This window comes from Rattus norvegicus, chromosome 2, assembly GCF_036323735.1.
Source record: "Rattus norvegicus strain BN/NHsdMcwi chromosome 2, GRCr8, whole genome shotgun sequence".
In the NCBI taxonomy this organism is placed as follows: Eukaryota; Metazoa; Chordata; class Mammalia; order Rodentia; family Muridae; genus Rattus; species Rattus norvegicus.
This window is the reverse complement of record NC_086020.1, coordinates 95,510,622-95,533,570: the sequence shown is the minus strand read 5'-3', so window position 1 is coordinate 95,533,570 and position 22,949 is coordinate 95,510,622. Positions and strand designations below refer to the sequence as shown.

General features: G+C 38.7%; 1 long non-coding RNA gene across 2 annotated transcripts in view; it reads right to left on the bottom strand.

Moving 5' to 3' along the window:
- LOC108349981 (uncharacterized) overlaps positions 1–22,949 on the bottom strand; it is a 154,311-nt gene that overhangs the window by 4,470 nt on the left and 126,892 nt on the right. The window lies entirely within an intron of this gene.

The window sequence follows — 22,949 nt, the reverse complement described above, 5'->3', positions numbered from 1 at the left end:
TACCTAGCGCCATCAGGGCCCCGTGCACACAGGGACCCAGAAGTAGGGGCAGGCCCTTCTGGTTGCTGCCCTCACGAAGAGCTGAAACAGAGCCCTGAGGAGCGATTTCAGGTCCGAGACAAGAGGTAAGAACAACTTTTCTACTCTAAGTGACCAGCCTGGTGGACTCAAGACACACACCCACAGGAACAGATGAAAGCCAGTAGACAGGAATGACTACACGCCTGAAAGCAGAACACTCTGTTCACATAACTGGCTGAAAGAAAAAAGGAAAACAGGTCTACAGCACTCCTGACACACAGGCCTATAGGACGGTGAAGCCACTGCTAGAAATAGCTGAAAAAGGTACCACCAGAGACAAAATGATGGCAAGAGGCAAGTGCAGACACACAAGCAACAGAAACCAAGACTACATTGCATCATCAGAGACCAATTCTCTGACCAAATCAAACAATGAATATCCAAGCACACCAAAAAAGCAAGATATACCTTTAAAAGCACATTTGATCATGATGATGGAGGACTTTAAGAGAGACATAAAGAACTCCTACAGGGAAATGCAGAAAAGCACAAGTACATAAGTAAAAGCCCTTAGAGAGAAAAGACAAAAATCCCTGAAAGAATTACAGGACAACATAAACAAACAAGTGAAGGAATTGAAAATGGAAATGGAAATGGAAATAATAAAGAAAGCACAAAGGAAGACAACCCTGGATATAGAAAACCAAAGCAAGAGACAAGGAGCCATAGGTACAACAATCACCAACAGAATACAAGAGGTAGAAGAGAGATATCAGGAGCAGAAGATTCCATAGAAATCATTGACACAACTGTCAAAGATAATGTAAAACAGACAAAGCTACTGGCCCAAAATATACAGGAAATCCAGGACACAATGAGAAGATCAAACCTAAAGAAAATAGGTATAGAAGAGAGTGAAAACTCCCAACTCAAAGGACCAGTAAATATCTTCAAAAAAATCATAGAAGAAAAATTCCTTAACCTAAAGAAAGAGATGCAAATAAACATACAAGAAGCCTCAGAACTCCAAATAGATTGGACCAGAAAAGAAACTCCCCTGGTCACATAATACTCAAAACACCAAGGGCACAAAACAAAGAAAGAATATTAAAAGAAGTAAGGGAAGACAGTCAAGTAACATATTAAGACAGAAATACAGAAGACTTCTCACCAGAGACTATGAAAGCCAGAAGATCCTGGACAGATGTCATACAGACCCTAAGAGAACACACATGCCAGCCCAGGTTACAGTACCAGCAAAACTCTCAATTAACATAGAGGGTGAAACCAAGATATTCCAGGACAAAATCAAATTTACCCAATATCTTTCTACATATGCAGCCCAAAAAAGGCTAATAATTGGTAAAGCCCAACACAAGGAGGCAAGCTACACACTAGAAAAAGCAAGAAAATAATCATTTTGCAACAAAACAAAGAGAAGACAAACACACAAACATAAGTTCACCTCAAAGATAAAGATAACAGGAAGCAACAATCACTCTTCCTTAATATCTCTAAACATCAATGGATGCAATTCCCCAATAAAAAGACACAGATTAACAAACTGGATATGCAATGAGGACCCAGCATTTTGCTGCCTACAGGAAACACAACACAAAGGAAAAAACAGGCACTACCTCAGAGTAAAAGGCTAGAAAACAACTGTCCAAGCAAATGGTCCAAAGAAACAAGCTGGAGTTGCCATTCTAATATCAAATAAAATTGACTTTCAACCAAAAGTCATAAAAAAGATAAGGAAGGACATTTCATATTCATCAAAGGAAAAATCCAGCAAGATGAATTCTCAATCATAAATATCTATGCTCCAAATACAAGGGCACCTACATACATAAAAGAAACCTACTAAAGCTCAAAGCACACATTGCACCTCACACAATAATAGTAGCAGATTTCAACACCCCACTCTCATCAATGGACAGAACATGGAAACAGAAATAAAACTGAGACTTAGACAGACTAACAGAAGTCATGAACCAAATGGACTTAACAGATATTTATAGAACATTCTCTCCTAAAAGAAAAGATATACTTTCTTCTCACCACCTCATGGTACTTTCTCCAAAATTGACCATATAATCAGGCAAAAATCAGGCCTCAACAGATATAGAAAGATAGGAATAATCCCATGCATCCTATCAAACCACTGCCTTTAAAGTTGGTCTTCAATAACAATGAGGAAAGAACATCCATATATTCATGGACGTTGAACAATGCTCTACTCAATGACAACTTGGTCAAGGAAGATATAAAGAAATAATTTAAAGACTTCTTAGAATTTAATGAAAATGAAGATACAACATTCCCAAACTTATGGGACACAATGAAAGCTGTGCTAAGAGGAAAACTCATAGCGCTGTGTGCCTGCAAAAAGAAACAGGAAAGAGCATATGTCAGCAGCTTGACAGCACACCTAAAAGCTCTAGAACTTAAAGAGCAAATACACCCAGGAGGAGTAGAAGGCAGGAAATAATCAAACTCAGACCTGAAATCAGCCAAATAGAAAGAAGAGGGACTATACTAAGATTGAACAGAACCAAAAGCTGGTTCTTTGAGAAAATCAGCAAGATAGATAAACCCTTAGCCAGACTAACGAGACGACACAGAGACTGTGTCCAAATGAACAAAATCAGAAATGAAAAGGGAGACATAACAACAGAATAAGAGGAAATTGAAAAAATTCATCAGATCCTACTACTAAAGCCTATATTCAACAAAACTTGAAAATCGGGTGGAAATGGACAATTTCCTACATAGACACCAGGTATCGAAGTTAAATCAGGAACAGATAAACCAGTTAAACAACCCCATAACTTCTAAGGAAATAGAAGCAGTCATTAAAGGTCTCCCAACCAAAAAGAGCCCAGGTCCAGACGGGTTTAGTGCAGAATTCTATCAGACCATCATAGAAGACCTTGTACCAACATTATCCAAACTATTCCACAAAATTGAAACAGATGGAGCACTACCGAATTCCTTCTATGAAGCCACAATTACTCATACCTAAACCACACAAAGACCCAACAAAGAAAGAGAACTTCAGACCAATTTCCCTTATGAATATCGACGCAAAAATACTCAATAAAATTCTGGCAAACCGAATTCAAGAGCACATCAAAACAATCATCCACCATGATCAAGTAGGCTTCATCCCAGGCATGCAGGGATGGTTTAATATACGGAAAACCATCACCGTGATCCATTATATAAACAAACTGAAAGAACAGAACCACATGATCATTTCATTAGATGCTGAGAAAGCATTTGACAAAATTCAACACCCCTTCATGATAAAAGTCCTGGAAAGAATAGGAATTCAAGGCCCATACCTAAACATAGTAAAAGCCATATACAGCAAACCAGTTGCTAACATTAAACTAAATGGAGAGAAACTTGAAGCAATCCCACTAAAATCAGGGACTAGACAAGGCTGCCCACTCTCTCCCTACTTATTCAATATAGTTCTTGAAGTTCTAGCCAGAGCAATCAGACAACAAAAGGAGGTCAAGGGGATACAGATCGGAAAAGAAGAAGTCAAAATATCACTATTTGCAGATGATATGATAGTATATTTAAGTGATCCACCAGAGAACTACTAAAGTTCCGCCAGAGAACTACTAAAGCTGATAAACAACTTCAGCAAAGTGGCTGGGTATAAAATTAACTCAAATAAATCAGTAGCCTTCCTCTACACAAAAGAGAAACAAGCTGAGAAAGAAATTAGGGAAACGACACCCTTCATAATAGACCCAAATGATATAAAATACCATGGTGTGACTTTACCCAAGCAAGTAAAAGATCTGTACAATAAGAACTTCAAGCCTCTGAAGAACGAAATTGAAGAAGACCTCAGAAGAAGGAAATATCTCCCATGCTCATGGATTGGCAGGATTAATATAGTAAAAATGGCCATTTTAGCAAAAGCGATCTACAGATTCAATGCAATCCCCATCAAAATTCCAATCCAACTCTTCAACGAGTTAGACAGAAGAATTTACAAATTCATCTGGAATAACAAAAAACCCAGGATAGCTAAAACTATCCTCAACAATAAAAGGACTTGTGAGGGAATGACTATCTCTGAACTCAAGCAGTATTACAGAGCAATAGTGCTAAAAACTGTATGGTATTGGTACAGAGACACACAGATAGACCAGTGGAATAAAATTGAAGACCCAGAATTGAACCCACACACCTATGGTCACTTGATTTTTGACAAAGGAGCCAAAACCATCCAATGGAAAAAAGATAGCATTTTCAGCAAATGGTGCTGGTTAAACTGGAGGTCAGCATGTAGAAGATTGTAGATCATTCCATTTTTATCACCCTGTAAAAAGCTTAAGTCAAGTCAATCAAGGACCTCTATATTAAACCAGATACACTCCAACTAATAGAAGTAAAATTGGGAAGAATCTTGAACCCATTGGCACTGGAAAAATTTCCTGATCAAAGCACTTATGCTCTGAGATCAAGAATCAACAAATGGGAGCTCATAAAACTACAAAGCTTCTGTACGGCAAAGGACACTGTTGTTAGGACAAAATGGCAACCAACAGATTGGGAAAAGTTCTTTACCAATCCTGCAACTGATAGAGGGCTTATATCCAAAATATACAAAGAACTCAAGAAGTTAGACTACAGGGAGACAAATAACCCTATTAGAAAATGGGGTTCAGAGCTAAACAAAGAATTCACAGCTGAGGAATGTGTATTGGCTGAGAAGCACCTAAAGAAATGTTCAACATCTTTAGTCATAAGGGAAATGCAAATCAAAACAACACTGAAATTCCACCTCACTCCAGTCAGAATGACTAAGATCAAAAACTCTGGCGACTGCAGATGCTGGTGAGGATGTAGAGAAAGAGGAATACTCCTCCACTGTTGGTGGGATTGCAGACTGGTACAACCATTCTGGAAATCAGTCTGATTCCAGAATTTCTGAGGTTCCTCAGAAAATTTGGCATTGCATTACCTGAGGACCCAGCTATACCTCTCTTGGGCATATACCCAAAAGATGCCCCAACATATAACAAAGACACATGCTCCACTATGTTCATAGCAGTCTTATTTATAATAGCCAGAAGCTGGAAAGAGCCCAGATGCTCTTCAACAGAGGAATGGATACAGAAAATGTGGTACATCTACACAACGGAATACTACTCAGCTATCAAAAGCAATGACTTTATGAAATTCATAGGTAAATGGATGAAACTGGAAAATATCACCCTGAGGGAGGTAACCCAATCACAGAAAAACACACATGGTATGCACTCATTGATAAGTGGATATTAGCCCAAATGTTCAAATTACCCTCGATGCACAGAACACATGTAACTCAAGAAGTATGACCAAAATGTGGATGCTTCACTCCTTCTTTAAAAGGGGAAAAATAATATCTTTGGTAGGGCATAGGGAGGCAAAGTTTAGAACACTGGCTGAAGGAACACACACTCAGAGCCTGCCCTACATGTGGTCCATACATATACAGCCACCAAACTAGATAAGATGGATGAAGCAAAGAAGTGCAGGCTGACACCAACCAGATGTAGATCTCTCCTGAGAGACACAGCCAGAATACAGCAAATACAGAGGCGAATGCCAGCAGCAAACCACTAAACTGAGAACGATACCCCCATTGAAGGGATCAGAGAAAGGACTGAAAGAGCTTGAAGGGGCTTGAGACCCCATATGAACAACCAACCAGAGCTTCCAGTGACTAAGCCACTACTCAAAGACTATACATGGACTGACTCTGGGCTCCAACTGCATAGGTAGCAATGAATAGCCTAGTAAGGGCACCAGTGGAAGGGGAAGCCCTTGGTCCTGCCAAGGCTGGACCCCCAGTGAACAGCATTCTTGGGGGGAGAGCAGTCATGGGGGGAGGATTAGGAAGGGAACACCCATATAGAATGGGAGGGGGAGGGGTTAGGAGATGTTGTCATGGACATCATGAAAGGGAATAACATTTGAAATGTAAATAATAAATACCCAATTTAATAAAGATGGGGAAAAAAAGCAAACCATATGCCTCCCCCTGACATAAGTATATTTCTTAATGCTCCCTTCTTACTGCATTGTTCTGACCTGCACAAAATGAAATAAAATAAAATAAAATAAAAAATAAAAACCTGCTTTCTTTTCTGAATATCAGGCTCGACATGAGTGGTATACAGGCAGGCCATGTAGAGAAATAATTTAGCTGATTACTTTAGGTTACTTAAGTTTTTACCACTATATTTTCAGAGGAATGCAATGTTCTCTTAACAATCTATCAGGCTTAGAGTACTTGTCTTCTAATACACAATTAAGGTTTTGATTATTTGAGTTCTTTAAATATAAAAGTATACATTCCTAGTGATAAACTTCTGATTTTCCCCTCCCTGTTGGTCACAAATTGGTCATTTCTACCTTGAAAACAATTACCTTCCATGGGAGGCATCATAAATAATCTGATCTTTTCTCCAGAACTGGCTGGTTCCCAGACAGAATGACTAAGGCCCTTGAATGAATCCCAATGTTGTGACCTGAGAATTTTCTGCTTGACCCTATTTGAATCAGCTTGAGTTACAAAGAGAATTTGACTTTTATAATTGTCAGTGAATTTGATTAGAATTCAAAGACAAAAAATAATTTTGTTTAAAGTAGCTATGTTTCATTTTTGTATAAACAGTTTATACCAGCAATAACTTTTTAAAGATTTGTTATTATTTATTCATGTATATGTTTGTATCTATCTGTATTTACCCATGGAGATCAGAAGGGTGTGTCAGACTTCTTAGAACCAGAGCTGCAAGATGCAAGTTGCCATGTAAGTTTTGGGAACTGAATCTGGGTCTTCTAAGGTGGCAGTGACCACTGCTGACTGCTGAGCAGTCGTCTCTCCAGTCCAGTTACAACTTTTCAAATTTTCCCCTCAACCTCTTTTCATCTAAGAAATGATAATAAGCATCTAAAATAAAGTTACAAGTCCAACATTTTAGAATAATAAATCATGAAGATGTTCATTGTAAGATGATATTGTTATACATCTTACACATTTTGAACATTTATATAGTTACAAGATGGGTGCACTTGTTTATTTTTACATAAAAAACTGAATCTTGTCTATTATTTGATACTTCAGATACAGAATATCTTCTTTGTTTTCAGAATTGATTGATATTTACATTTTATAATCATCAATATGGAGAACATTGCTTGGAATAACTACATCATACAAAACAGCAGAAATATGTTTAGTTTTTTTTTTCAAAAATCCTTGGAAAAGTTCTATCCTAATTGCAAGTCAAAATCATTTTAAACTTTTAAATTAAACTCAAGCCAACATCTCAAAGAACATTTTTTAAATATAATCTTATAACACAATCCAAAGATATATAAATTTGATAGTTACAGGCTAAGTTATAGTAAGAAAATATTGAGTATTTTCTGTAATTAAAACATTGTGTTCCTGTAAGAGCAGAACCTTTCTTAAGTACAGTGAAAAATGGAAACATAATATCAGGAACATCAAATCTGAGTTGAGGTCTTTCCAGGTCTTTGTTAGCACCTCATGCCATGGTGAAATGTATGGTGCAGTATACATATTTTGTAAAGGTGTTAGATACAGTATGGGCAAACACTATCAAAAACTCCTCAGATTCATTGTGTTTCTGATTTTGAATTATTGTTTTGTCATTGGGCATTCAGAAACTTCTATGCCATTTGTCCTGTGAACCCACATTTAATTACATGGTCCCATGTGCAGTAATAACTCATAGTGTCATAAACCACCATCAGCTAAATCTTACCACTTTTCACTTACGAACTTAGCAAGAATACCAGGAAGAATCAACTCATCCTAACATTTCAGAATTGCTCTGTGATTGAATCATAGTAGCAGCTGAATAGGAATTGGTATAATTGCCAATAGAAAACAAATAAAAGTTTGAATGAATGTTTGCAGCAACTCACTGTAGTCACTCACTTCTTGGACCAGCAGTAGCAGAGTCATAGGAGGCAGAGGAAGGAAGAGAATTGGGTTGCTAGAGAGGATGGGGAGGGGAATTAAAGGTTCAGGATCTGGTGTGAGGATAAATGGCCAGAGAGCCATGAGAATGAGTGGAAATCTGCAGCATGAGGTGGGGTGAATCTCCAGGATGAGACAGTCCTGGGATAAAAGAGATGCCCAAGAATCAGTGGGAGTGTCCTTAGCTATGTGACTCACAGCACTGGGGATATGGAACCTGAAGAGGTCACATTCTGTAGCTAGGCAGGAACCCCGTTGGAGAAATAGGGACACCAACCCACCCACAAAACTTTCAATGTCCAAATTTTCCTGTCTACAAGAAATACAGGGACTGGGGATGGAGCAGAAATTGGGAAAATGTACAACCAATCAGCCCAATTTGAGACCCATCCATGGGCAAGCACCAATTCCTATTTATGATACTCTGTTATGCTTGCAGGAAGGAGCCTAGCATAACTGTCTCCCGAGAGGCTCCACCCAGCAGCTGACTGAAACAGATGCCGAGACCCACAGCCAAACATTGGATGGAACTCAGGAAGTCTTATGGAAGAGCTGGCAGAAGAATTGAGGGCCCTGAAGGGAGTAGGGGCTCCGCAGGAAGTCCAAAAGAGTCAACTATCCGGGACATTTGCCAGCTCTCAAAGACAGGGCCACCAACCAAATAGCATGCATGGGCTGGACCTGCCTCCTGCCCCCACACATATGTAGCAGATGTCCAGCTCGGTCTTCATGTGGGTCCTGAGCAACTGGAGCACGAGCTATCCCAAAAGCTGTTGCTGATGTGTGGAATACTGGTCCCCTAACTGAGCTGCCTCATCTGGCCTCAGTGAGGGAAGATGTACCTATCCCTGCAGAGACTTGATGTGCCCCACCATCCTCCGTATCCCTTACTGCAACAGACTGCATTTTGTGCCCCATTTAAATCAGTTCATATTACTAAATTTCTAATTCCTAATTTCATGACACTAAAAAGAGGCTATTAGACGGCTAACTAGGTCATGATGCAGATAGAGCCTTCAAGAATAAGAGTGGGCTCTTACAAAGGGACACAGAGTGGGCTCTTACTTTTCTGCATTGTGGGGGACACAGTGAAAAACTGTCTCTCTGCAACCTAGAAAAGAGCCTGCTCCAAAATCAATTATGGCATTAGGACCTTGGCTCTCAAGACTCCAGTGCTGTAAAAAAATACTATTTCTATACAAATTACACAATGTATTATATACATGCTAGCAACTTATACTGCATAAGACTTTAAGAAAGCTTTAATATCAAGTAACAGAAATGCTAACATAATGAGTTAACAAAGGAAGCCTATCACACTAGCCCTAAGTGTACACAGGGCAGCATGGAGTTTGGATGCCTGTAGCAGCTACTCTTCCAAGTCATGCTCTTCACTACACGGTCTGTTGGCAATGGAAGCTCTGCACACGGGTTTCTTTTAATAGCTTTAAGCATTTCTTCCAGAAACCACAATGTTCTCCTAACGAAGAAAGCAGTTTGTTTTCTGTTTCTTCTATAAGGATAAGTGGAATACCCAGGAAAAGTAACAGCCTTTTCTTTTCTCACGGGTTAGGATTTGACACACATCTTTATCAAAATCCATTAAGCAATCTGAAGGAGAACAGGAGAAGCAAGTTTCCTTGAGAAGTCTCTTGATGATATTCATATAGGGCATCAACGTGCTGGACTGTGATCCCACAACAAACTGCTCTCTGTAGAGAGATGGGACAAGCTGAGTGCCGCTGTACCCAATAGCAGTATCAAAATTATTAGCCTCTTAAAGGATTTTGGAATATGTTATTCATCCCATAACTTCAATCCCAGGAAACATGACATCTTCTTCTGACTTCTTCAGACATACATGCAAGCAAAACTTTCATTTTTTTTTTTTGAGCTGGGGACCGAACCCAGGGCCTTGTGCTTGCTAGGCAAGCCCTCTACCGCTGAGCTAAATCCCCAACCCAAAACATTCATATATATTAAAAATAAAATTAAAATTAAATGTATACCTAAAGGCGTTTCCAACAGCTTTTTCACTTTAAAAGAATCACATTTTCACTCCTATAACTTTCTATCCTGATCTGTTCAGTAGAATTTGGGGACGGGATCAGGTGTTCACACTGCTTTCTAACTAGTCTTTTCAATTTAAAAAGAAAAATCTTATTCAGAAGCATGTTTTTGGTGGCAAGATAATGCATTGAACTACTTAAGTAGTATTCACAAAAATCTGTCTTTGTGGATTTAGAAAAAGATAAATAAATGTTAACCTTCAGAAGTTAATATTTCCAGTGGTAAAGAAAGAGCAGAGGGAGCTTTAGAAGATGTTCTAACTGTGAGACTAATTATGTTCCCTAGTAAACAAAAGCTTTGGTGAGGTATGTGAGACGCTTCCCTTAAATTTTGTTCCAGAATTTTCTGGTTGGCAATTGGCTTCACAAGCCCTCTCATATTGCATATGGCTTAGGACCATCCAGGACTTGTGGCCTTAATATGGCATGGCCAAGGGCCTCAACCTGTGAAGCAAAAGATCAAAGGTGGCATATGCTTGCAGAGAGACAGGTTTCCACAGGTTATGAACATTTTTGATGAAGACTAGGAACTTCACAATTCGTGCATCTATATTCCCTTTTAACAAAGCAGCATAAAATGAATGGGCATACCATACAATGCATGGAGTAGGGTGATTGCTGTGTTTTGTGAACACAGTATTATTAATGACATAGCCAAAGGGCTGTAGAGATGGTTCAGTGGCTAAGAACATACAGAGGAATCATGGTCAACTTCCAGCACCCACATGGTGGCTTAGAACATGAGTAACTTTAGTCCTGGGGGACATGCCATCCTCTTCTGGCTTCCACAGACATACATGCAAGCAAAACATTCATATATATTAAAAATAAAATAAAATTGAATATATACCTAAAGGTCCTCATCCCTGCTTTGTAAACAGAAATCTTTCCATGTAACTCCTGCCTTACGTAAGTTAATTTCTGTAACTAAACACATTCTGTGAATATTTCATAAGTGAATATTTCACAAAGCATATTTCACAATATGGCAAAAGTACATGATGAAGTTCCAGGAATGGAAGCATGGAAGAGAAGTGCAGTCTGGTTCTCAAAGATTTCACTCACCGTGTGATAGAGAAAAGCACAAAAGACAAAAGGCCAAAAAGCCTCTGGGAGACAGCAGTTGGAACTGTTCTGTTCCAGTTATTCCTGAGCTGAGTATTGAAGGATGATACAAGAGTTTCCCTCACCTCTTTAATCCCCTAGAAAGCTAAGCCCCGCCCAACACATATGCCTTCATGAGCATGTCTGTGCTCAAGTCTTCATGGGCAACATATCAAAGGCTGAGAACACAGCTTACCTGACTTATGCACAGAGGTTGTTCTGATGCTAGATCCCTGAACAATGTCTGCTCAATCTATTGACTTGGCTCTTGGATCCCAGCTGTATTTTTAGCCATCCTAAAATGAGAGTGAGAGCAGTCTCCTGTCTATCCAATTGGCCAGTGTCTATCAATAATTTACTATCTCCTTGATCACTTTCACAAGTGCCTGTGCTGTCACTGAATCCTTCTTCATCTGGTCTTTCTTGTTGATACCCAGTTGCTGAAGACAGTCTATTGATGTCTGTCCAGGGCATCTGTCACCATGGAGGCAGAACCCAACTCGAGCTCACTCCTGATGCAGTGCTTGCTTGGGTGAATTAGATTCCTAAAGCAATGATAAAGATATTCAGAAGTGATAAAATTGAATATAATATGTAGTATATAGTAAACAAGACAATATATGAGTATGGTACATTATAAAAAAATACGGTGACTATTACCTACACAGAGATCTTGTTATAGGTTGCAGTTCTTTTTTTCCCTCATAATTATGATGCTTATGATATGCTTGGATAGTAAAGGATGCAGGAATTACTTGAGTTTTATTATATTTTATATATTATCTTTAATAGTAATTTCATGTTCTAATCTGAATATTAGGTTCCTATTTGGGCTAATAATATGCTGAATATGTTACGAGTTTAGCAACTTCACTCTGGCAAAGGTTCTCTCCCAAGACAGTAGTAACATTTGCCTAATTTATGAATAAACCTCCAAAATTTAGTTAGGACTTGGGCCTCATGCTATACTTTTTTCTTTATATCTACTAGACATAACAAGTATGATGGTCAAGGAACAGCCTCAGCTTGGCCAGGAGATCTGAGAAAAGGGGTATCTAGGAGTGGCAAAAACAAGTGGCTAGAAGTCAAATTGTGGGTCCAAGATGGCAGCCTATGCTCTGCTGGAGACAGTTTTCCACTCTGATTCTCTCTACTCTGCTTTCTTTCTCTTTGCTCTCTCTCTCTCTCTCTCTCTCTCTCTCTCTCTCTCTCTCTGTGTGTGTGTGTGTGTGTGTGTGTGTGTGTGTGTGTGTGTGTGTGTGTATGCATTCTGTTGAGACACTTCTCCAAGTTGTTTTTCCTTGCTATTCTAAAAATTTCTTTGGATAGCTCATGTCTTGTGATTCATTAGCCCAGTCCTTTTTTTTTTTTTTTTTCATCTTTATTAAGTTGGGTATTTCTTATTTACATTTCAAATGTCATTCCCTTTCTCGGTTTCCAGGCCAACATCCCCCTAACCTTTCCCCCTCCCCTTTAATATGGGTGTTCCCCTCCCCACCCTCCCCCCATTACTGCCCTCCCCCCAACAATCCCATTCACTGGGAGTCCAGCCTTGTATAATCCCAGTTTTAATCCAGTCATTTACTACACATTCCCTTTTGATTATCCTATGAGTCAGCATCCCATGCCCCTTAATTCATAAGAGACAGCAAGCACACGTTTTCTTTTAACATTGCAAAAACATTCAGTGATCTGCCAGCCTCAGATAAGCATAGACTATAAACTAGTTGTGTGGGACCCTGTCCTGAAGTTACCATTTCTACCACATCTGTGTGTACATATCTGGACTCACTATGTCCCAGGATGACCTTGAACTCAGGAATCTGCCTGCCTTTGTGTCTTTTTGATACCAAGTGTAGCTGGCTTATAGCATAGCTACCTCTGTTCCTTTAGATTGGTGACGCCTCTCATAATTCATATTGCATTCTTATATTTTGAATAGATGATAAATTATATATTTTGAACTCATACTTTTATAGTTCTTTTCCACAGCTGTAAGGACTATTCTAAAGGTTCTAGTATTTACAACTTTACTAAGACATTAGTGACAGCTTCACCTCCTGGACTTTTGCTGTCTCATTACCATGGAGTTATTAATGAAAACAGGGAGGACATTCCTTAAAGTAGGAAAGTAAAATATGTACATAATTATGCAAACAATCCTTAAACCCAGGGCAATCATCAACATTCTTGGAGGGGTATGTCCACTGGTCCTGTCTCAGGGGCAGGAACCATGTCATTCTGTTCCCACCAAGGCCAAATATATGATGTAATTCAATAACTTAATATATTTTTGGTTCTTCAATACAATGAACAAAGTAATTAATTTTGAAATTTTCTTATATTGTAGGATTACATTCTATAATGATTGAAATTCCTTGCCCCCAAAGCTATAAATAAAGCCCCTGCAGAGCAACATAGAAACTGCCAATTTTAGAACACTCCAACTGAAATATTTGATAAATCAAAAATATATGTACATAGTTTATGAAAGAAAACAGGTTTCACATATTTGTTTATGTGTTTAGAAAGAGAGAATTGTATTTTAGGGGACAAAAGACTGAAACCAGTTCTGTCTTTTGTGTTTGGATAACCCCAAGTAAATACAGTCAAACTGTTTGGGATCCATTCTATTATTTTACTAAGCACACTGGTCTAAGACATATTAAATTTCCAATGTTTGCTTGTTTGTTTTAATTTTAAAAAAGAACAATAATTTCAAGCATTTCAGTAATGTCAACTTCACAATGCTTTACCTGTCAACATGCATTAATTTGGAAATGAATACCATATACAAAATGGTATCATTACAATCATAAAATATAGAAATCTATGGAAAAATACACAGAATATTCTAAACCAAAACAAGATTGTGCTTCAGAAAATATCCGCTCATTTTTAATAGCTTTGATGGAATTCTAAATTATAAAAAATAAAACCAGGGAAAGGAGAGTGCTGCTAGGACAGCTGGAGGCAGTGGAGAATGGGAAGAAGAAAGGGAAAAAAATATTTCTTAAAGAATGAAGGGCTTCCGGATGTAGATCTCTCCTGAGAGACACAGCCAGAATACAGCAAATACAGAGGCGAATGCCAGCAGCAAACCACTGAACTGAGAACAGGACTCCCATTGAAGGAATCAGAGAAAGAACTGGAAGAGCTTGAAGGGGCTTGAGACCCCATATGAACAACAATGCCAAGCAACCAGAGCTTCCAGGGACTAAGCCACTACCCAAAGACTATACATGGACTGACCCTGGACTCTGACCTCATAGGTAGCATTGAATATTCTAGTAAGATCATCAGAGGAAGGGGCAGCCCTTGATCCTGCTAAGACTGAACCCCCAGTGAGCGTGATTGTTGGGGGGAGGGTGGAAATGGGGGAAGGATGGGGAGGGGAACACACATAAAGAAGGGGAGGGGGAGGGGCTAAGGGGATGTTGGCCCGGGAAACCGGGAAAGGGAATAACACTCGAAATGTAAATAAGAAATACTCAAATTAATAAAGAAAAAAAAGAGAGAGAAAAAAAAATGAAGGGCTCCATCTGTGCCCAGAGGTGGGGCTGTTCCACAACCCTTAGACACAAGACCTGCCTGAAGAGAGCTGGTATACCAGGAGTACTTTCCCTCCTAAGCCCATAGCCCAAAGGTAGGTTCCCACTTTCTCTCAACTGACTGTCCAAAGAGAGACCTGCCAAGAGGTCTCCGGAGCAGACAGGTAGCCTTCCTGTCTCCATCTGCATCCACAGTTGGGGTTGTCCACAGCTCTCAGACCCAAAAACCTGCTGGCAGAGAGCTGGTCTGCCAGAAGTGTCCTCATTCTAAAGATCACAGGCTCACAGGTTGACAGGCCCACAGGAAGAACAAGCTTCAGTCAGAGACAAGACCAACTAACATCAGAGATAACCAGATGGCAAGAGACAAGTGTAAGAAGCTGAGCAACAGAAACCAAGACTACTTGGCATCATCAGAGCCCAGTTCTCCCACCAACGCAAATACTGGATATCCAAACACACTGGAAAAGCAAGATTTGGATTTAAAATCATATCTCATGATGATGATAGAGGATTTTAGGTAGGACATAAATAACTCCCTTAAAGAAAGACAGGATAGCAAAGGTAACCAAGTAGAAGCCCTTAAAGAGGAAACATAAAAATCTCTTAAAGAATTACAGGAAAACACAACCAAAGAGGAAAAGGAATTGAACAAAATCATCCAGGACATAAAAATGGAAATAGAAACAATAAAGAAATCACAAAGGGAGACCACCCTGCAGATAGAAAAGCTAGGAAAGAGATCAGGAGACATAGACCAAAGAATCACCAACAGAATACAAGAGATCGAAGAGAGAATCTGAAAGGGCAGAAGATACCATAGAAAACATTGACATGATCATCAAAGATAAACTAAAATGCAAAAAGCTCCTAGCACAAAACCTTCAGGAAATGCAGAACACAATGAGAAGATCAAACCTAAGGATAATAAAGAAAAGAACCAAGATTCCCAACTTAAATGACCAGTAAATATCATCAACAAAATTATAGAAAAAAAAACTTTCTTAACCTAAAGAAAGAGATGCCCATAAATATACAAAAAGTCTCCAGAACTTGAAACAGATTGGACCAGAAAAGAAATTCCTACTGTCACATAATAGTCAAAACACAAAATACACAAAACAAAGAATATTAAAAGCAGTAAGGGAAAAATGTCAAGTGGCATATAAAGGAAGACCTATCAGAATTACACCATATTTCTCACCAGAGACTATGAAAGATAGAAAATCCTAGACAGATGTCATACAGTTCCTAAGAGAACAAAAATGCCAGCACAGGCTACTATGTCCAGCAAAACTCTCAATTAAAATAGATGGAGTAAACAAGGTATTCCACTACAAAACCTACCTCACACCAGTCAGAATGGCTAAGATCAAAACTAATACAATGACAGTCGATGTTGATGAGGATATGGAGAAAGTAGAACAGTCTTGCATTGTTGGTGGAATTGCTAGCTGGTACAAGCACTGTTGAAATCAGTCTGGTGGTTCCTTAGAGCATTGGACATAGTACTACCTGAGGACCCAGCTACACCACTCCTGGGCATACACCCAAGAGATGCTCCAACATACAGCAAGGACACATGCTCCACTATATTCATAGAAGCCTTATTTATAATAGCCAGAAGCTGGAAAGAACCCAGATGTCCTTCCACAGGGGAATGGATTCAGAAAATATGGTCCATTTATACCATGGAGTATACTCAGCTATTAAAAGCAATGAATACAAGAAATTCTTAGGCAAATGATGAAACTAGAAAATATCATCCTGAGTGAGGTAACCTAGTCACAAAAGTACACACTCACTGATAAGTGGGCATTACCCCAATATTTTGGAATACATAAGAAAAATTTACAGATCATATGAAGCCCAAGAGGAAGGAAGACCAAAATGTGGATGATTCATTCCTTCTTAGAAGGGATAACAAAATACTCTCAGGAGGAAATACAGGAACAAAGAGTAGGACAGGGACTAAAGAGAAAGCCATCCAGACTGTACCCCCTGGGGATCCATGCTATATGCAGCCTTCAAAGGCAGTCACTATTAATGATGCCAAGAAGAGCCAGATATGGGTGTCTCCTGAGAGGCTCTGCCAGAAACCTACTAACACAGATGAGGATACTTGCAGCTACCCATTGGAATGAACAAGAGGACCCCAATGGAGGAGTTAGAGAAAAGACTGAAAGAGCTGAAGGGGTTTGCCACACCATAGGAAGAACAATAGCAACCAACTAGACCTCACCAGAGCTCCCAGTGACTAAACCACCAACCAATGAGTACAGATGGAGGATCCATGACTCCAGCCACATATGAAGCAGAGGACGGCATTGTCTACGATCAAAGGGGGAAAAGCCCTTGGTCCTGAGAATGCTCATTTCCACGATGTACGGTAATGCCAGGGAGTTGAGGTTGTAGTGGAAGGGGGAGCGTCCTCATAGAATATGAATACATACAATCTCCAAGAAAAATAAAATTTAAAAATAAATAAAATTTAAAAGATTTAAAAAAAGAAGCAAAGGAGGGAGGGAGGAAGGAAAGAACAACACAGAGCAAACAATTAAAATTGGAATCTATTACACAGAAGTATTCCTGTGGGTGGAGACATATATGTTATTATTTTCTAACTAAAGCAATCAAATCCTTCTTAGGAGACAACAAAAGATTAACATATTTTCTTGAAAGATGAGCAATAAATGAGTCATACTGTGGCGTGGCGTGACTTTCCTAAAAAGAGGTTTAAAACAGAATGAGGGATTAGCAAGAGACTATGAGCACTGGCTTTTTTTTTCTTTTTTTGAATTCCTCTTTAATTATATGAGAAGATGGCTCAGCTCTGAGTCAGTTGGCTAGTGTGTGCTATTTTATGATGGTTTTAAAGAGACTAAAATAAACAATATATTTATTTAAACAAAGGAAAGACTAAACACTCCTATGCTTAGGTTTGAAACTACAATTATTAGTCAATTACTAGACTTATTTCTCAAAAATAAAGCCAAGCCAAACCCCACCCTATTTGATAAAGTTATAATCTGGCCTTAAGGTTGAAGAATATAGGATTCTCTGGAAGCTTTATAAGTTATTCCTGTCATTTAAGTCTGAAAAACTGGTCATACTCTTACCTTATTGTTCTTTTTCTCATACACAGAAAAATATACATCTTTTAATATTTTTTTACACAGCAGAACTAGGGTCTTTATAAAATTCTTTTTCCATGTTGACAATTTTCTCATACAATATACTGTGATCACATTCTTTCCCCTTTCCATCTCTACACAGCTCCACCCAACTTTGTGTTCTTCCACTCTTTTAAACAAAACAAAACCAAAAGAGCATATGTATATACATACACACCATAAAATCTGTTTGGCCAACCCAGGAGTGCAGACATCCTGAGACCGCAGGACAGACTGCCACCTCTGCACACCTCTGCCCACATCCCTGCTCCAAGGGGAAACTGCACAGTGAGTGCCTCTGGACATAGGGATATAAGAAGAGACAGCCGCTGGTACCCATGGTTCTGGTCTGTGCCTAGGCCTGAACTGAACTGGCCAAAGAGGTTACGGCACCCAAATCCCGTGGGGAAGAGAGCTGGACCCTCAGAAGTGTGGACACTCCTGAGAAGTCAGAGGGGATTACCCTCTGCCCACAGTCTAGACCCAAGAGGGAATCACCTAGTGCCTATTGTGCCTGCTGGGTGCAAGGACCTACAAGATATCAGGGGCAGGACCCTTTGATTCCTGCCCACACCTAGAGCAGGAAGACAGTCTCTAGTGGTGCCCACACACCTGAAATCAGAGCACCTGTTCTCAGAAAAAGCTGACAGAAAACAGGAAAACAGTTCTACAGGAGTGCTGACACAGAGGCCTACAGCAGGGTCAAGAAATTCTCAGATACAGCAAGACAAGCAAATACCAGAGACAACCCAATGGCTAAAAGCAAGCACAGAAAACCAAGACTACTACGCAACATCAGAGCCCAGTTCTCCCACCAAAGAAAATACTGGATATCAAAACACGGCAGTAAAGCAAGATTAAATTTAAAATCACATTTTTTTACAATAATGGAGGACTTTAAGAAAGACATAAAGAACTCCCTTAAAGAAATGCTGGGAAACACAAGTAAACAAGTAGAAGTCATTAGAGAGGAAACACAAAAATCCCTGAAAGAATTATAGGAAAACAGAACCAAACAGGTAAATGAATTGAAAATGGAAATAGAAACAATAAAGAAAGCACAAAAGGAGACAACCCTAGATATAGAAAACCAAAGTAAGAGACAAGGAGCCATAGACACAAGCATCACTAACAGAATATAAGTGGTAGCAGAGAGAATCTCAGGGGCAGAAGATACCACAGAAAACATCCACACAACTGTCAAAGATAATGTAAAGCATGAAAAGCTCTTAGCCCAAAACATACTGGAAATTCAGGACACAATGAGAAGATCAAACATAAGGATAATAGATAAAGAAGAAAGTGAAGACTCTCAACTTAAATGGACAGTAAATATATTCAACAAAATTATAGAAGAAAACTTCCCTAACCTAAGGAAAGAGATGCCCATAAACATACAAGAAGCCTACAGAATTCCAAATAGATTGGACCAGAAGAGAAATTCCTCCTGTCACATAATAGTTAAAACACCAAATGCACAAAACAAGGAAATAATATTAGAAGCAGTAAGAGGAAAATGTCAAGTGGCATATAAAGGCAGACCTATAAGAATTACACCAGACTTCTCACCAGAGACTATGAAAGCCAGAAAATCCTGGATAGATGTCATACAGATCCTAAGAGAACACAAATGCCAACCCAGGCTACTGTATTCAGCAAAGCTCTCAATTAACATAGATGGAGAAACCAAGATATTCCATGACAAAACCAAATTTACATGATATCTTTCTACAAATCCAGCCCTACAAAGGTAATAGATGGAAAACTCCAACACAAGGAGAGAAGCTACACCATACAGAGAGCAAGAATATAATTTCCTTGCAATGAAACCAAAAGAAAGACAAAGGAACATAATTCCACCTCTAACAACGAGAATAACTGGAAGTGACAATCACTATTCCTTAATATCTTTCAATATCAAAGGACTCAATTCCCTAATAAAAAGACATAGAGTAACAGAATGGATATGTAAAGAGGACCTAGCATTTTGCTGCATGCAGGAAACAAACCTCAGAGGCAAAGACAGACACCACCTCAGAATAAATGGCTGGAAAACAACTTTCCAAGCAAATGGTCTGAAGAAAAAAGCTGGAGTTGCCATTTTAATATCAAATAACATTGACTTTCAACCAAAAGTCATTAAAAAAGATATGGAAGGACACTTCATACTCATCAAAGGAAAAATCCACCACGATGAACTCTCAATACTAAATATCTAAATATCTAAGCTCCAAATGCAAGGGCACCTACATTCATAAGAGAAACCTTACTAAAGCTCAAAGCACACATTGAACCTCACACAAAAACAATACGACATTTCAACACCACACTCTTATCAACAGACAGATCATGGAAACAGAAATTAATCAGAGACATAGAGAAACTAACAGAAGTTATGAACCAAATGGATTTAACAGATACTTATAGAACATTTCATCCTAATTCAAAAGGATATACTTTTGGAACTCATGAAACCTTCTCCAAAATTGACTATATAATCGGTCACAAAACATGCCTCAACAGATATAGCAAGATAGAAATAATTCCATGCATCCTATCATATCACCATGCACTAAGACTGGTTTTCAATAAAAATATGACAGAAAGCCCACATATACATGGAAGTTGAAAAATGCTCTACTCGATGAGAACCTGGTCAAGAAAGAAATGAAAAAAAATGAAAGACTTCTTAGAATTTAATGAAAATGAAGATACAACATTCCCAAACATATGGGACACAATGAAAGCCGTACAAAGAGGAAAACTCATAGTTCTGAATGCCTGCAAAAGGAAACAGGAGAGAGCATATGTTGGCAGCTTGACAGCATACTTAAAAGTTCTAGAACAAAAAGAAATAAATAAACCCAAGAGGAGTAGAAGGCAGGAAATAATCAAACTCAGGGCTGAAATCAACCAAGTAGAAACGGAAAGGACTATCCAAAGAATCAACAAAACAAGGAGCTGATTATTTGGGAAAATCAACAAGATAAATAAACCCTTAGCCAGACTAATGAGAGGTCACAGAGAGTGTGTCCAAATGAACAAAATCAGAAATGAAAAGGGAGACATAACTACAGAATCTGAAGAAATTAAAAAAAAAATCATCAGATCCTACTACCAAAGTCTATATTCAAGAAAACTGGAAAATCTGGAGGAAATGGACAATTTTCTAGACAGATACCAGGTACCAAAGTTAAATCAGGAACAAATAACCATCTAAACAACCCCATAACTGCTAAAGAAATAGAAGCAGTTATTAAAAGTCTCCCAACCAAAAAGAGCCCAGGACCAGATGGCTTTAGTGCAGAATTCTATCAAACCTTCATAGAAGATCTCATATCAATTCAGTCCAAACTAGTCCACAAAATAGAAACAGACGGAGCACTATCAAATTCCTTCTATGGAGCCACAATTACTCTTATACCAACTCAACAAAGAAAGAGACCTTCAGACCAAATTCCCTTATGAATATTGACGCAAAAATACTCAATAAAATACTGGCAAACCGAATCCAAGGACATATCAAAAGGACCATCCATCATGATCAAGTAGGCTTCATCCCAGGTATGCAGGGATGGTTTAATATATAAAAATCCATCAATGTAATCCACTATATAAATAAACTGAAAGATAAGAACCACATGATCATTTCATTAGATGCTGAGAAAGCATTTGACAAAATTCAACACCCTTTCATGGTAAAAATCCTGGAAAGATCAGGAATTCAAGGCCCATATCTAAACAGAGTAAAAGCAATATACTGCAAACCAGTAACTAACATCAAACTAAACGGAGAGAAACTTGAAGCAATCCCACTAAATCAGGGACTAGACAAGGCTGCCCACTCTCTCCCTACTTATTCAATATAGTACTCAAAGTCTTAGACAGAGCAGTCAGACAACAAAAAGAGGTCAAAGGGATATAAATTGGAAAGGAAGAATTTAAAATATCACTATTTGCAAATGACATGATAGTGTACTTAAGTGACCCCAGAAGTTCCACCAGAGAACTACTTAACCTGATAAACACCTTCAGCAATGTGTTGGTATATAAAATTAACTCAAACAAATCAGTAGCCTTCCTCTACTCAAAGGATAAACAGACTGAGAAAGAAATCTGGGAAACGACACCCTTCACAATAGTCCCAAATAATATAAAATACCTTGGTGTGACTTTAACCAAGCAAATGAAAGATCTGTATAAGAACTTCAAGTCCCTGAAGAAAGAAATTGAGAAAGAGCTCAGAAGATGGAAAGAACTTCCATGCTCATGGATTGGCAGGATTAATATAGTAAAGATGGCCAGTTTGCCAAAAGCAATCTACAGATTCAATGCAATCCCCCTCAAAATTCTTACTCAATTCTTCATAGACATCGAAAATCAATTTGCAAATTCATTTGGAATAACAAAAAAAAAGGATAGCGAAAACTATAAAAAGTTTCTCAACAATAAAAGATCTTCTGGGGAAATGACCATCCCTGACTTTAAGCAGAATTACAGAGCAATAGTCATAAAACCTGTATGGTATTGGTACAGAAACAGGCAGATAGATCAGTGGTACAGAATTGAAGACCCAGAAATGAACCCACACCCCTATAGTCCCTTGATTTATGACAAAGGAGCTAAAACTATCCAATGGAAAAAAAGATAGCATTTTCAAAAAGTGGGGCTGGTTCAACTAAGGTCAGCATATAGAAGATTGAGATCAATGCATTCTTATCACCCTGTACAAAGCTTAAGTCCAAGTGGATCAAGGACCTCCACATCAAACCAGATACACTCAAACTAATAGAAGAAAAAGCTGGGAAGAGTCTCGAACACATGGGCACTGGGGAAAATTTCCTGAACAAAACACCAATGGCTCATGCTCTAAGATTTAGAATTGACAAATGGGACCTTATAAAACTGCAAAGCAAAACTGTAAGGCAAAAGACACTGTCATTAGGACTAAACAACAAGGAACAGACTTGGCAAAGGTCTTTACCAATCCTACATCTGATAGAAG